Source organism: Alexandromys fortis, unplaced genomic scaffold (genome assembly GCF_014885135.2).
Source record: "Alexandromys fortis isolate MF-2015 unplaced genomic scaffold, M_Fortis_MF-2015_v1.1 scaffold_262, whole genome shotgun sequence".
Lineage (NCBI taxonomy): Eukaryota > Metazoa > Chordata > Mammalia > Rodentia > Cricetidae > Alexandromys > Alexandromys fortis.
Genome location: NW_026068147.1, coordinates 1,383,629 through 1,396,213, shown reverse-complemented (window position 1 = coordinate 1,396,213; position 12,585 = coordinate 1,383,629). Strand labels below are relative to the sequence as shown.

Genomic DNA, 12,585 nt, shown 5'->3' with positions numbered 1-12,585 from the left:
TATATATGTATGTATGGATTAAAGGAATTTAGGGCATTGTCATATAAGGAGGAAGACAACACCAAAAGAGGCATCAACGCCACCCTTAAAACCCTCAGACCAAGAGGCTACATCTCATCGAGCTGGCCCAATGGGTCTCATAGACTGTCCCACCCAAAACATCAGAGTCTATTTCCAATGCTGTTGGTTGCCTTTCACAACATAATGGTAAACCTGTTTTGCTGAAGACACCACATTCTCACAGTGCAGAAGAACATGGAGCAATCTATCTGGTACTCATCTGGAAGCTTCACCCAGACTTACTAGTGTTCACAGTGCTAGAAGGTGCTCTGTGTGCTACTGGAGGAGAAGAGCAACCATCAGTCTCACCAGCTATGAGCCCTGTGAGGTACAGTAATGACCGCCTGCAAGAGATGCCCACTGGCACAAAAGTGGCACAAATGTCAAGAACATTTTTAAAAATTGGATTTAGACCCAATCTGCACATATGCATGTGTGTGTCTCTCTATGTGTGTGTATGTGTGTGTGTTTGTTTGATTTTGTGCATGTCAGTGTGCACGTGTGTGTGTGTGTGTGTGTGTGTGGTATCTTTCTCCTTTACCTCTCTTCTGGAACAACCATAGACACAGACGAGAGAAACAGAGAAGGTCCGACTTTGACTTGTGATCCAGAGAAGGATGCAGAAGAGGTAGAGAAGACAGTAAAGCAGGGATCTGATAACACAGGAATACAGCTGTTAGGAGGATTGTCTCCATGGACTCCTGCATCTCTCTGACTGAGGTGGTCACTCTCACCCTGTCTTGTTCTGCCTTTATCCTTCCCTGTCTGAGTGCCTTTTTCTACTCCTTGGGGCATAGTGTTCTCTGTTTTTTTCTCTCCATCCTCCTCCCACCAAAGCCCCACCTTTTTTCTCTCCTCTGCATCTATGTCCTTCCTCAATCCCCTGAGCTCAAGGAACTGAGCTGCTTCTAATGTGTAACTATGGACTAGCAGGAAGTGGTCTGTCTCCTTCATCAAGATAAACCTGCATCCTGTTCTTCTTAGTGGGACTTGAGCCCTAACTCCTGTTTGTGTGGCCAATGCGTTCACATTTTCTCTATTAAAATGAGCAAACAGCAGCTTGCAGTGGTAAACAAACCTGTTCCTGACAATCCTGATTAGGGTGTGGCTGGAGAATACAAGGCTAAAGAGAGAGGTATGCTGTGTCTGAGTCTAAAAGTCAGTGCTTCTACAAACTGGCACACACAAACTCCTTTGACCCCATGGGGGAGGACCAGAAGTACACTAGACCTTTACACACTCATGAGCTGGCAAGATGCCACCATGAACTTTTATGAACCCACGATCTTCCTCTTACTGGGCAGGGCAGTTTCTCATTCCATGCCCAGAGAGCATGATGGGAAAGCATCGCATCTTTTGCACAGAATAATCTACTTAGTCATTTACTGACCTGATGGTGTTGCTGCCCCAACTAGACTTGAAATGTTTTTAAAAAGCAGAAAGAGGACACAGACTTGGGTGGTTAGAGAAGGGGTGTGGTTCTAGGAGGAGCTGGCTGGAGGCTGTGAATGTGATTAAATTGCACGGTATGAAAATCTCAAAGAACTAATCTTTCAAGTGAGGAAAATACCTACGGTGCTGCTGTCCTCTGACATTTCTCAGTGGACACAGTAAAGCACAGAGTGGCTGACACCCTGCTCTGGGCCACTGTAGTCCAGAAGTAAAGTCGGGTGTCAGCCCTGATCAGTCTGGCTCAGAGCCTGCTAAAGCAGAATGTGAGACAGACAGACAAAGGACAGTGAGAGGTGAGGAGAGAGCGTCCTATGGGTTCTGTGAGTGGATAAACAACAAAAAGACAGGGATAGTGACAATACACTGATATTGAGCTAGGGACACGTCTCAGTTGAGAGAGTACCTGCTTAGCACACAAGAAGTCCTGGGTCTGATCATCAGCAAGGCATAGCCCAGGCATGGTGGCTACATAGTGAGTGCTGAGCAGCTTGGGCTAATGAGACCCTATCCCCAAAAAGACAAGTAATAAACTTCTTAACCTGCAGAGTGAATGCTACTCATGGGGATTAGAAATAACTCTGAGATGAGAGAGTGGCCAACAACTGTCAACACCCACTCTGATAGAAATCAGCTTGGGGCAACCTGGGAGAGGCCGCTGAGACTGAGGAAATGTTAAGTTAAGAGAAATGAAGACAGAAACATAGGATAGACAGGGAGGACTGAAGGTAAGTACTAAACAGCCCCAAGTCTATTTCTCACCGAGCACATGTACTAATGAGAGGAAAAGTCAGAATGAAGGGCAGTACCGTCAGCTAATGATGTCCCTACAGTGTCCTTGGGAGGAGGCTCAAGCAGGTACATTATCTCATCCAGCTAAGCAGCGCCTATTTTTAACAAGGCATGCCTCCAGCTGGCATACACCAGCTCAAATCTTAGTATAAAAATGTGCTCTTCCATCTGGGCAAAAGTGCTCTTTCTATGGGATAACACAGGTGTTACTCACAGCCCTCAAGGTTCCTGGAAAAAGCAGAGCAGGCAAGCTTGAACTCAAATGATTCTTTAAGTTAGAAGTGACCCCAGATGGAGACTGAGTCACACTGAGCTCCCCGCACATTTCTCCTTTTTCATTTATTTTTTAAAGAGTCCCTTGGAAGACTGCATCTGCCTTGGTGGTTCCTTTCTCCAATCTTACCCATCATGCGAGCATGAATCCCAATAATTCATGTTTTGTCTTAAGTTGAAAGAAGGCAAAGAAAACTCACCCATCTCTGACTGCAAGTCTCTGATAACAAGTTTTTAGGGATATGTGTGGAGTTTTACTCCATGATGTTTCAAGCCCATTTTTTACAGTGAGTTCATAATCACCTCAAAAACTATAGGCATTCAAATTTTGCCAAAAAAAAAAACACAAGCCCCAATGATTGTAATACTACTAAGAAGTGAGTTAAATGCTGAGCATGATAGGACAGCCATTTAAAAAATGTTCCAAAAATATTTTCAGCTGCTTTTGCTGCATCAAAATCCAATTTAGCTTATTTCATATACAAAATTTCTTGATGTAATTTAGCCAAATCTAAGGATTCAATAGTATCATGCCAGATTCCCTATAGATGTACTGTAACTCTCTCTCAACCAATAACACTATCTTTATACACAGAAACTGTAACACATATTCATTCATAATTAACATGACACTTAAGCTGTGCTCTGGTTTTTAAGCTCTGGAGCTCATCTCCCAAACATTGTACCACATCATACAAGGCATTCAATGTATGTTCCATTTTTACATCTGTATCTGCTTGTGTCTCCAATGCCATAGAAACATTCTTAGATAATTGATTAACAAACCCCACATTTTGAAAAGACTGAGATAAAGCCACTGAAGCAACCACAGTGGTAGCAAGCATAACAACAAGAGCTGAAGTTCCTGCTGTAACTAATCCAGCAACACGTGTCTGTCTACTTACAGCTTTCTTGATTTCTTCAGTTACTTGCAATTCTTTGTCATCAATCCATGGCTATTTTGCATTCACAGGCAACATTACAAAAAAGGTTGTTTTAACATAGGCAGGTATGATCGTTTGATGGAGGAAGGCCGTTGGTTAAGTAATATAGAAACTGCTTGGTTTCATAGGTTAAAACATAGGTGGGAGGAGTAAACAGAACAGAATGCTGGGAGGAAGAGGAAGTGAGCTCAGAGAGGCCATGCTCCCTTCTCCCAGGTAGACGCACACAATGAAGCAAGTTGCCAGGTCAGACATGCTGAATCTTTCCCAGTAAGACCGGTGCTACACAGTTTATTAGAGATGGGTTGATCGGGATATCAGAATTAGCCAGTAAGGGCTAGAGCTAATGGGCCAAGCAGTGTTTAAAAGAATACAGTTTGTGTGATGTTATTTTGGGGCATAAACTACCCAAGCAGCCGGCGGCCAGGGTGCTGGGGACGCAGCCCCGCCACTCGTATTACAACAATCATCCGCTTGAGAAATAAAATTAGTTAATATATAATCAGGATTTGACAAACAAAAAAAAAAAAAACAAAGAAAGAGAGTTTTATCTCCCCCATCAAAAGGGCATAAGTCATTTTTACATAAACCAAAACAGTCCCTTTCAGGGGCAACCAGGTTTGAAGAACAGAATTGTCCGGTCACTTTTCCCATGGCAGCAGCCATTTTCCACGCATAAGTCTGTAGAAATTCTGTTCTGGAATACCAAATTCCAGCTGACAGTCCTTGGTCCAAGGATTCTGGTGTAGACAAAGGATAAGAGTCAATATAGTCTTCGTGATTTCCAGAGCAGTCAAGAGTGTACTGTGAAGTCCCTGTGATATTGTATTTTAATGGGATAATACCAGTGCATCCTCTCCACAACACAGTTCTATTAGACTCTCTCAGTTCCTCTGTGCATGGAGGAAATCACTGAGGGGTGAAGTATCATTTACCCAATTACCTTGAGGAAACAGTAACTTTGTATAATAAGTATTTTGTTTATCATTTCCCATCATTAATTTTGGAAACACTCCAAGACATCCCTCCAAAGCAATATTCTTTGCAAAACATACAGGAATTCCTTTACCATACCCAACATGAGAAAATTTTCAAGTAATCAGGAACTCTTGTGTGGCGGGTCAATCTAACAGATGTGTACCATTGACTGTGACCACAATTTCATTTCCTTACCAAACAGCAGGATGTAAAATTGGTGGATAAGAAACATAGGCCCAGCCGGGCGATGGTGGTGCACGCCTTTAATCCCAGCACTCAGGAGGTAGAGGCAGGTGGATCTCTGTGAGTTCGAGACCAGCCTGGTCTACAGAGCTAGTTCCAGGACAGGCTCCAAAGCCACAGAGAAACCCTGTCTNAAAAAAAAGAAAGAAAAGAAAAGAAAAGAAACATAGGCCCAATGAGTCTCACTCTGGCTTTTCTGGATTCTCAGCAGCAACATCAGGATCGGTATATCTCTGCTCCACACACCATACCAATTGAGATTTATTTTCATCCTGTAAAAACCACAAACATGCCCTCTCCCCATACCACAACAGTGTCAGAACCCTTTCATAAACCAGTTGATGGATCTTTTCATAGGCCTGAGAAAATTATGTGGTGATGTTTTCATGCAAAAATCTATTCATGGCAGATTGTTTACAGACAACCACATTAAAAAAATTTTAAAAAAACACACATAAATATGGTGACTGTGGATATAACCCTAACTCATCCTTTTTTATTTTATTTTTAATTTATCCTTAAGACTCAAATGTGCCATTTCAAAATTCCTTGCCACTGAATAGTATATCATCCCAAATCCCTGAGATGGGTTTGCTCCAGAGGCTGATATTAGGGTTTTAGCATCATTAGCTTAATGGTGTCCAGACAGGAATTATCATTTATTCAAGGCATCAATGACCACACTGGCTGCCTGAAAGTGAAATTCTGCCCTCCCCCTTTTCCAGTTCTGTAAGCTTTGTTCTTTAACAAACCATGCAGTGATTTATTCAGAAACCTGCTTTTGTGTAGCCATACAGTAGATATTCTGAGTGACTCAAATGCACTTCCTAAAAAGTGAGCTCACAAAGAGGGCAAGGAGGAGCAGGACACTGGGCTCCATGGTCCTGGTCTGAACACCGTCCACTTCACTGTACACTCCAGCTGGACTTTTATGATGGACCTGAATCTTCACCCAGTTGAGCAACTTTAGTTGTTCCCCACCTCCTGTCTCCTCACTGTCCAGAAGTGTGATTACCATACTTCCTGATTGGGCAGTCAGTGACCTGCTCACTCCCTATCTTCTTACCTTCACCCTAGATGTTGGCAAGAACACCATGATTGAGATCCACAAGACAAAATGTCATAGGGAGTAATGTGCCTCAATTTCTGAGGGTGAGTGTACATATGCCAGCTCAGTTATGTCTGTTTATTTTCTCAGACATGGACCTGTGTGTAGTGAGGAGCAGCGGGGCTGTGTCCCACCACCCTGCTAGCTTTATACTCGAAATAATTACAAGGAAACTGTATTCTTTTAAACACTGCTGGCCCATTAATTATAACCTCTTATTGGCTAGCTCTTACATATTGATCTAACCCATTTCTAATATTCTGTGTAGCACCACGAGCTGGCTTACCAGGAAAGATCTTAACCTGTGTCTGTCTGGAGTGGGAGAATCATGGCGACTGACTGACTCAGCTTCTTTCTCCCAGAATTCTATTCTTTTTACTCCGCCTACCTAGTTTTCTGTCCTATCAAAGGGCCAAGGCAGTTTCTTTATTTAACCAATGAAATTAACACAAAACAGAAGACTCTCCCCCATCACCTTTGCATGTTTACTATGTGCTTTATATAGAAAAAAGTCATTTCTAATATGAAAATGCAGTTCTATGTTTCTGTGTTAGAGTCTAGAAATGCTTTCTAACCTACTCTTGCATATCTGGGAGTGTGTTTGCATGTATANTACTGTGATATATGTATACACACACACACACATATATATATTATTCATTTCTAATATGAAAATGGAGTTCTATGTTTCTGTGTTAGAGTCTAGAAGTGCTTTCTAACATACTCTTGCATATCTGGGGGTGTGTTTGCATGTACAATCTTAAATTGTGGAGGCCTATATATATGTTCTTAGATTCATATGTAAATGTATTCACTTTTAAGTAAGAGAAGAGTTTTGCACGGTTTTGGTGTTTCTCTGTGTGTCTGTGCAGTTCCTGACCCAAGTCTCCAAAGAGCTGCAGATGAGATTTCTTGAGAGTCCCCATGGTATCTCTGGCTGGTGATGGCCAAACCTGAGAGAAATAGAAGGAGAAGCAAGAGATGCAGGAGTGGGGAGATTGGGAGCCAGCAGGAGAGAGCCTGAAACCTGGCAGAGGAGCCTCTGGAACCTCTGGGTAGCTCTGATGGGTAGCTTTAATGTCAACTTGATACAAGCTCAGATCATTTGAGAGGAAAGAACATCAGTGGAGAAAATGAGCCCATAAAATCACCCTGTGGTCAATCCTGTAAGGCATTATTTTTAGTTTTGTAAATGGAGACTGCTCATTCATTTCCTGCCCACACAGACTGGAATAACCACACAGAAATAATATTAACTACAGCACTGCTTGACCAATACCTTATACATATTCCTAGCTAGCTCTTATATCTTAAATCATTCTGTCTCTATTAATCTGTTTATTACTGTGATGCTGTGTCCTACTGGAAAGTTTCTGGCATTGTTTTTCTTTGGCAGCTGCATGGCATCTCCCTGATTCTGCCTTCTTTCTCCCTGCATTCAGTTCATTTTCTCTACCTAGCTCTATTCTTCCATGCCATAGGCCAAAACAGTTTAATTACTAATATTCACATTATACAGAGGAGAGTCCAACATCGTTATCTTTTTCTGTCTAAATACAAAGGAAGGTTTTTAACTTTAACATAATAAAATTACACATAACAAAACATGTATCAAGAAAGAATTACACCTATAATGTTTAGTCTATTTGTAACTGCAAAGTTTCATATCTAATTTATCTTTTATCATAACTAAGAAAAACTATAACTATCTGCCTTCAACTCCTTCAAAGTTCCCTGAAGGATATATAATATTGTCTAAGTGATCATAAAATGCATTGTAAGCAACTTCTAAAACTCTAGAATTTACAGAAACTTCTTGCTGCCTGGACATCCATCCAAAGTTCTTCTGCAAGGTTTTGGTATCCATCTTTAGCCTACAGGCCCATAATATCTGGTTGTCTTTTCCATGAAGCAAAAAATTTGATAGACTATATTGCCTATATTGGCAGTTTGTCAGTCACTACCAACTGTCTAGCAGATTCTTTCATGAAGCAGAAACCCTGAAGGACTGTCTCACCTTTTTTAGACAAGTTCAGCAGTCATTTTTCTGTGGGTCCTGCATGTCCAGTTCATACAGCATACCATCACACAGTTCAGGCACGAGTAGTTTCTTTCCCAAATGGCTAGCCTTGTCGTGTTGAAGGCAAATTCCATAATGAGTTTCTTCAATGACTAATAACCTCACTGAAGTAGTTGGTGCTGCCAGAAGCAGAAATGTCTTACTATTGAGAAAAGTCTAAGTTCTTAAAATATTTTAAGTGGTATATTCTTTTGGTCTTTGAAGTGTTGAAGATTATCTAACTGAAATATATATTGCATATCTAGAAAACGTAACTAACATGACTATAGGTTTGACTATTATAAATGACTATTAATCTGTAATTTTAAATTATACATTTAATTTTAAATGAGCTGCACAAACACAATAACTTAAATAAGAGCAGAAATAAATATACACAGTCTAACGAAATCAGCCCTAAATTTGTTTCAATGCCAAGTATGCATCTCTATATCATATCACCCTTTTTAAAAAAAGAAATTGACTGTGACCATAAACTATTTATACCCAACCCCTTTTAAAAGAAAAAAAAACATTTGTAAACAATCATTTTAAGAATCTGGGTGGTGCTTGCTCCAAACTGCTTTCTGTTGTTTGTTGGCCTAAGTATTTTTAGGTTTCTTGGAGACCTATCAGGGGATCTTGTTCCATCAAATCCCATTAATCTGTGCATTGCCTTGTGACTATGGCTTACTGGCAAGGTTCTTTCATGTCTGTCTCTGGCATCAGCTACATGACTTCTCTTGACTGTACCTTCTTTCTCCCAGCATTCAGTTTATTTTTCCCTGCATACTTCTATTCTGCCATGTGCAGGCCCAAGACAGTCCTTTATTAACCAATAGTATTCATAACATACAGTATGTGAAAGCGTAAGTCACAAACAATCCCACATCAGTTTGGAATTATGATTAATAGAATGGTTATTTATTTAAAGGGGAAACCTTACAGATCACCGTCCCAGACAACAGCCCTCTGCACAGTCAGGAAAGGAGCCTAGTCGCTGAACCAGAGCCGGAAGCCAGAGAGAGAGGAGAGGGAAGTGGCTGCTTTTTTAAAGGGACAGAGACCACACCCCAATGGGCTGGTATCTCAGCCGCTATTGGCTGAAGGAGCAGAAGGAGCTCCCACAACACCTATGGAGTCCCACATCAAATACATTTGGATGTAGGTCTCTTTGTTTGTTTGTCTTAAACAAGGTCTCCCTCTGTATCTCAAGCTGATGTTCTAATTTACTGTGTGGCCTACGAAAGAGGTTCTTAACACTTATGTACTTCTATTAGTAGGTCAAGGCAATATATCTCCCCCCAAAATGTGAAGATTATGACAGCTACTGTATGAAATGCACTTCGTGGCTCCCACTGGGAATCCTGCATTAGAATAATGACTCAAGTTCACTGCCAGATCACCCCACTTGGCAGGACGAAGGTCCCAGGGTTATTAAAGTCTATTGTGGCACATTGCCAAGGTCAGAAAAGTACAGATGCAATGCCTGAAATCACCATGGTTTCCTGACCTTTCCCCTTCCTGAATCACTGAACTATAACTCTGCTGCCAACATTAGACAGGCATCAGCTGAACTTCATAAGAAGGATGCAGCTTCCCTCTCTCACTCCATATCTTTCTCCAGTGAATATAAGTGAAGTCTTATTAAGAAAGGGAGGTCTAAGGAGCTGCATGGCCACCCTTGCTTCTCATCTCTGCATTAGGAAAGCTGAGATTAAGCATCAACCATTGCCTAAGTAACTTAGCAAGACCCTATGTCCAAATAAATCCTTAAAAGAGTGGGCCATGCACCAAGTAGAAGAGCAGTTGCCTGGTGCCTTAGTTACTTTTCTATTGCTATCAAGAGGCACCATCCTAATCCACAAGCATGAGGCAGAAAGAAGGAGCGCTAACTGGAAATGAGTGGACATTTGAGATCTTGATGCTACCAAGAAAACATGCTTTACTCTGTTCTTTCCCAAGCTTTCTCAGGCTTTCAGTAGATTCAGTTATCCATGTTGGGCTGCCATTCTGTAACATGGGGTATCTGTCCTGCCTGGTACCCCACAGCCGGCAAACCTCAAAGAAAATCACACAGAGATCTCCATAAGTTATAAAACTGATTGGGCCCATTAGCTCAGTCTTCTTATTAGCTCTTGTAGCTTATATTAACCCATTATTCTGATCTATGTTAGCCATGTGGCTCAGTACCTTTCACAGTGGGGCAAATCACATGTTGCTTCTTTGAAGTTTGGACAGGAGTGTGAAGGGAGCTTCCTGCTTCCCAGAATACTCCTGTTCTCATTACCCCACCTCTACTTCCTGTCTGGTTGTGTTGTGCCCAGATTACGACCCCCAGAGAGAGACCACCAGAGAGGCCCAGACTGTAATAAGCAAGGTTTAACCAGCATAATACAAACATGTTTGGAACTCATCTCCACCCCCGTTACAACAAGGTAGAGAGGAGTTGTGTCTCCTCTGTGGGGTGAGCTTTTAAAGGCGTAACTACAAAGAGAATCTTTGAAGATGCTTTGGCACTGGTACAAGGACTTTTGCTCCCTCCCATTCTGTTAAGTTAGCTTTTTCCTTGTTTTTAGAGCAAGGCCACTGTTCTTGAGTTAGGCCATCTTTATCAGCCTGTACCAGGTGACTGGCTGGGCTGAGCTAAGTGACCTTGTGCTCAGAATCTCCTGGGTTGGAGAGGGGAAGGCCACTACCTTCCTGGGAAAACATTCTGCTAGGAAATTTCTTCTTGCCCCTTTGAGAATAAGGGGTGGGGGGTCCCATGGTGCGGGAGAATTGTGTGTATTCTGTCAATCATGTTATAAATAAATGCTGATTGGCCAGGCAGGAAATATAGGCGAGAAAACCAGACAGGAAGTAGAAATAATATAATGAGAACAAGAGAATTCTGGGAAGGAGGAAGTTGATTCCTCCCACTCCTGCCCAGACCACCGAAGCAACAGGATGTGATCTGTCCCACTGAAAAAAGGTATTGAACCACATGGCTAACATAGATCAGAAAAATGGGTTAATTAAGATGTGAGAATTAGCCAGTGAGAGGCTAAAGCTAATGGGCCAATCAGCTTATAATTTATGGAGACCTATGTGTGATTTTCTTTGGGGATAAACGGCTGTGGGGTACCGCGGAGGACAGAAACACAAACAAGCAGGCCTGGCCCCTTCATGTTACAGTCCCACAGTTGAACCACCTATACTTCCTGCCTGGCCAATCAGTGTTTATTTAAAACATGATTGACAGAATAGAGACAATTGTCCCACACCAGTCAAACTGGTTTTTTTTTTAATATGTAAAGTTTCATTTACCATTTTTTTTTCATGGATTATCCACCAGTGACAAAACTGAATGCCTTCCCTATACACAATTGCAAATGTTGGACACTTCTAGAAGTTTTATAGTTTGGAGTTCCATTTTGGTTTGTGATGCATTAGGAGTCAATGTTTGTATATGGTAACATAAATGAATCAATGTTCCTTCTTTGGCATAGTCAAGTCCAATCTATCAGCAATATTGTTTGAAAATGTCATTTCTCCTCCATATTTGTTTTGTAACTGTTAAAAAATCATTTTAATGTATTGCATGCCAATGTCTTTCATTGAGATGAAGATGTCAAGGATTGAACCAGGGTGTTCAGAACATCTTAACAAATGTATGTTGCAGATTAAAACCAGGCATCTCGTGGCCTCAGTGAGAAAAGAGGAAGAAGAGACTGGGCTCTCACTACTCACTCACAGTGGGCAACAACAAATATGAAGCCCTTCTACTGAGCCCCACCTCTTAAAGGTTCCATCACCTATCAGTATCACCGTACCCAGGACAAAGCCTTTAATAGACAGCCTGTGTAGCTATTTCCTGTGACTTGAAACATTCTCTCCCAGAAAGAGGAAGGAAACACGGGAATCTATGAAAACACAAGGCTCAAAAAAAGTCAAAAAGTTACAAAACTCACAAATACCTCTCTGCAGGATGAAAGCAATAAGCAACTTTGATGGGGAGGAAGGTACTCTCCAGTGTAGCTGCCTGCGAGTTGTGCACAGAGTGCCAAGGAGGCAGCTTTGGTGAGCCATTGCCCATGCTGGGGTGGGTTTTGGGGTGGTGCCACTGTCTTTCAGTTACATGTGCTCTTGTGAGCAACCCCCAATAAAATCATTGCCTCACCAAGCTACAAGATTAAAAAAATGTTCATGTGGTGCCAATAGACATCTGTTCATGATTCCCTAGGAGAAGACTCACAACAAAGAGGACAACTCCAGAATACACTATAGCCAGCAGGAAGCAGTGCCCTCTGCAGAGTCCTATAGGCATCTCCCAGCAGAGGGATGAGTTTTCTCCGTTGTTCACTGTAGAACTTATTGGGTCTCTGGTGTAGTTATAATGAACAGTATTGTGGGAATCTAGTAGAGTCATTGTGTCTAAGGTAATATTAGAACGTAACAGTTGTTTCTCACTGTATCTAATAACAATAGAATGTAATAGTTGGAGGTACTTAGACCTTGAAAAATGTCATAGTAGAGAACAGTGATTGTTTTCTTGATTTACAGAGTTATTTTCTGAAGGGGTTTTCCGTCTGTTGCATGACGTTGGTCACAAGACCATCCTGGCACACCGGAGGCGTCTTGAATTATTGGATACTGCAAAGAGTACAGGATAAGGACTAAGGTTGATGGTTTCCTTC

The 12,585-nt window shown here is 41.7% G+C and overlaps 1 protein-coding gene across 1 annotated transcript in view; it reads right to left on the bottom strand.

Annotated features, from left to right (window-relative positions):
• The window catches only part of LOC126491474 (cytochrome P450 2B1-like), a 39,851-nt gene extending 36,199 nt beyond the window's left edge, over window positions 1-3,652 (bottom strand). The window contains exon 1 of the mRNA XM_050127169.1: window positions 3,480-3,652. The gene's annotated coding sequence lies outside the window, so the exon portion shown is untranslated. The remainder of the gene's footprint in view (window positions 1-3,479) is intronic.
• Between the last annotated feature and the right edge of the window lie 8,933 nt (window positions 3,653-12,585).